Genomic DNA, 4,522 nt, shown 5'->3' with positions numbered 1-4,522 from the left:
TTGTTCTTGCTGAACCTCACTCAGATTCACTCACTGATACCTTCTCTGAGTGTACTATATAAAGTTTCTCCAGTGACAGGAATCAGTTATCTCTTACCCTTGAGGTGTAGTCTCTTGTCAAGTTAGATGACAGAATGTCTTTCAACTCCAATCAAATTCTCCTTTTTGAGATTTTGATATAGATTTTTCTTTGGATTTTTCAGGGGCTATACTGCCAGGGGTTATTGCTTCTACAGAAAGTAGAACAAAACAGAATAGAAAGTGATAGCCTCATTGTGGTAGTTTAAAACCAAAACACGGAAAGAAATAGGAGTATTAGTAGAGCTTGTTTTAAAAAAGGAAGAGGAGGATGACTATGCTGCTGCTTCTGATTTTTATAAGAAGGAAAATGACTTATTCCTAGAAGAATCCAGTCCTTCCTGCCAAGAAGCTATGAAGAGTACAGCAGAATAACTCGTGCTATGAAAAACATTTCCATCTTTTATGGATGACACCAACTAGATAATGGACCTCACATTTTACCTGAAGTGCACACAAGGACAGGACAGACATTTATCTTAAAATGCCAGAGGAAAAGAAGCAAATACAGCAAGCACAGAAAGACCATCATCTCCCACTGCATGGCCAACATGTTGTATCTGCAAAAGCGTGTGATCTTCGAAGAATCAGAACTGCTCATGCTACAGAATGCTAAAGGTATCAAACTTTAGCTGCATGTCAGTAAAGTCCTAAACAGAAATTCTGAAGAAAGTTTTGACATCAAGGAAGTGAAAAAAAATCCATACTTAACTAGGATTCACCTGCAGCAGCCAGCTTGGACTCCTTAAGACAGCAGCAGCTTTGAGTCCAAAAGAAACAGCTGGCAGAGCAAGCTCAAAGTTTTATCTTTGAAGTTCAGTCATACTCCAAGTTCTCTAAGAGTACATCATCCAGGAACATGATGGTAATAACAGCTTTCCAAAATGGCATAATTGGGATTCATTTTTTTAAGAAAGAGAATGCACTATTAGTTATTTAGCATTACACAATGAATATGACAAGAAAATATTGAAGCAGGTTCTTTCCACTATGAACACTTTATAAAGGCTGAAGGAGAGAAAAATGCAGATGCCAAAGCCATCCAGAGTTTCCCAGCACTGTTTGCTGCTGACAGTGACAGCCCCAGCAGCCAGTTGAGAGCGCATGAGCTGAAATTCTGCCCTGGAAATCAGGACCCAGATACAGGTCCTTTCCCAGGAACATGCAGTTCCCTCAGGGGATAAAAATGAGCTCCATAGACTTCTTTAGGACATGAAGTAAAAACAGCACAAGTGAATTTCCAGGGCTTGATTTTGGAGAGGAAAAAAAAATTGCATTGTGTAAAAATCAGAACCTTTGAAGTCATTCTTTGGTCTTCCAGATGGAGGAAGTACTTATAAGAGTTTATCTAAAAATTTTTTTACATATATTTATTTTGTGTGTGTGTGTGTGTGTGTGTGTGTGTGTGTGTGTGTGTGTGTGTCTCCAGCTCAGCCCATCAGGGAGCGGGGCTGAACCACGGTCCCTGTGATTTGTTTAGCTTAGCTTGTTCTAAGTAGGTGTTTTAGACCACTGAGCCATCTCACCAGCCCCACTTATAAGAGTTTAAAGCTCAGGATATAATTAGTAGAAACTCAGGTGACTCAGTCCCAATTTTTTGTTTAAAGATTTTTTTTGATGATATCACTAGTACTAGTAAAAGAAGCCTTGACCTTGTACATCTTCCTGGTGAATTAGAACTACCAAAAGAAGCTGCAGTTTTGGGCCTAAAGTCAGGCCATCAGTTTGCACAACAGATGGATGCAAGCACGGTAGAAAATAAGCTGCTGGAGAATGCCGATATCATATTACCTAGATTTTGTTATGATTTGTGTCTGGATGTACCCTCAAAGCCTAATGTAGTCATGGGAGGTACAGGGCTTTCAGAGATGACTGAATCTAGATTCTGAGACTAACTTATGGCCCAATGTTGGGATGAAGGTTGTAAATGCTAAACCACCACCACTACCACCACCACCACCACCCCCACCACTACGGCCCCCAGAGTGAGTAACCTGCACACAGTGTAAGAGACAAAGAGAGTCTATTCTTTCTCCCTTGTTGTATTTCCTACCTTCCACTGCTATGAACTGCCCCCCCCTTGTCATGTGTCACCATACTATGGAGCCAGCTGAATATAGAGTGAAACCTCTATGAACTCTGAGCTAAATAAAACTTTCCTCCCTTAACTCTGCATGTTGGATATTTTGTCTCTGCAACAAAAACATAACTAAGACAGGCTTAATATTGAATAATTCTAAGCCTCCTAAAGAAAGCTCAGAGGAACTGAATGGCCCCTTTTTGCCAGCGCCTATAGTATAGCCATGACACACTATGCCCAGAAGGGTCTGCAAGTGTTATTCACGGCAGCTATTGAGCACAGAAGTTTTAGGAAATATGTCTTTGTCACATAGCTCAGATCCTAAGTTTCAGGGACACATAGTGATTGAGTTCACACAAACTGAGACAGCATAGAAGAAAGCTTATTCCATATTTCTAATCCACTATAGTGGAAACACAGATACTTAAAAAACAGAAATACTCCTATTTACCAATCAAACTTATGACATAGCTAAAGAGACACCTACTCCTTTATTCCAAAGAGATGTTTAGATTAAGGAAGAAAGCAGATTAGCCTTGGAAAGTAACACAGAAGTCCATTGAAGACCCTGCCAAGAAATTAGTGCTACACTTCAGGTTTTATATCCCAGAAGTCTGCCTTCAAAGACAGAGAGCTGAAATTGTGTTATATCTTGATGCTTTAGATAAAAAGGCAATTGTATGTAGTAATTTGAACCCAAATGACATCTTATTTTATGATAAAGGACACATTCAGCTAATATACTTTAACAGATACAATGAGATTGAAAATTCCTGTGAGTCTCCTACCACAGGCAGAAAGAATGTACTTACTGTTCCCCCAGAGTATGGAACAATTGCAAAAGAAACTGAAGTCTGTGGTTGATAGAGCTTGGGTGCAGCCACCTTGACTTCTCACTGGTAAGTCTTTGGTTGGGTGCCATCTCAGAGAAGCCAAGACTCATACTACTTTGGACAAGCCAGGATGTGTCTCAGAAGAAGCTCACCACTCACTTAACAGCTCTCGTAGTTCAACCCCCTAGAACATCAGGGTACTAGCACAACTGGTGTTGCAGACATCGTGTCTCACTCATATTTTGCCCTCATTGCTTGGCAGAGCTGATGAGATGAACACTATCCAGGGCTACTGTCACACAAGTGGATGTCTCTATAGCAGCAGCTCAGCACACTGTCATTATGGAGCACAGGCGTGTTTGGATAAAGATCTGTAGAGAAGCAAGTAAGAGAAGTTTCCAGAGATTTCATTTACAATTACTGTGTGGAAAAGGTATTTGCTAATTTTTTCCTGAAGGTTATACATACACCTTTAACAAAATTGACAGTTTAATCTATGGTCAGGTGGCAGATGCATTACCAAACCAACTGAAATAGGAATACCTTTTCAGAAATTTTCTTGGGTCTACTTAATAGCACAGGAATCCATAATCTTTCTTTGTATACATTTGACCCTTATGACTTTATATCTTCTCTAACTAATCAGATGCTACACTCTTCAGGGTGGCAATTTGCTTTTTGTTTTGCTTTTTCATCCCTAAACACACTGTTGACTTACTAGTTTATTTTACAAATATTCATGGAAATAATAATATGCTTTCAGAATCATCTCGAAGTGTAGAACTATTTGGTTTAAAAGAAAAGATTTCATGTGGCACCTAACTGCCCTCTGCTAGCCAAGGTTTGTCTACGTGATCAAATTACAGTCTGAATAATACACTAGAAGTGCTTGCTTGATGAACAGTGTCCCATATAGGGTTTGAAATGTAAGAAAGAAATACACACATGGTGTCTGAAGGGACTGATACCATGATGCTATATAACTCATAGAATTTTGAACGGGCCTCCAGATTATTGCTGTGAGAAGAAAACATTTTATGCTGGCAACTTTGAACTCAATGGGTTGATACTGCTTCTTTAGAGAGGGTTCTTGTAAACATAAACACTTATATCTCTTTTTACTCTCACATTTATTTCCCATCTTTCTACCTCCTGTACCCTTTGCCTATGTTTTCATCTTCTCTTCTTCCTGCTCTTTGCAACAAAAAGAGAAAGGAATATTTATTTACTGAAACTGGATTACCTTATAAGGATTAGAAAATCATGCATAAAATAAATATGATAAAAATGTTTTTAATAAATCTTAACAGCATTCCTATAAGATAGAACAGTAAGTATATATGATTTTCTTTTAAAGGACAATATAACAAAGAGAAGGAGAGTAATACAGGTTACCACAGACAAATCAGTGATGGGAGTTACTTACTACATTCAATTGTTGAATATGTGCAGCTGTCTCATGAAGGAAGTAACACAGAAACAGGCCAGGAGAACAGGAAAGTTTTCCAAAGTAAAGGATACATATTAGCGG

At 38.8% G+C, this 4,522-nt stretch overlaps 1 pseudogene; it reads left to right on the top strand.

The window, feature by feature from the left end:
- The first annotated feature begins 629 nt into the window (after window positions 1–629).
- Window positions 630–3,179, top strand: LOC111814587 (annotated as a pseudogene).
- Window positions 3,180–4,522: the final 1,343 nt, after the last annotated feature.

This window comes from Octodon degus, unplaced genomic scaffold (assembly GCF_000260255.1).
Source record: "Octodon degus isolate 3935 unplaced genomic scaffold, OctDeg1.0 scaffold00369, whole genome shotgun sequence".
In the NCBI taxonomy this organism is placed as follows: Eukaryota; Metazoa; Chordata; class Mammalia; order Rodentia; family Octodontidae; genus Octodon; species Octodon degus.
This window is presented reverse-complemented; position numbering and strand designations above follow the sequence as displayed.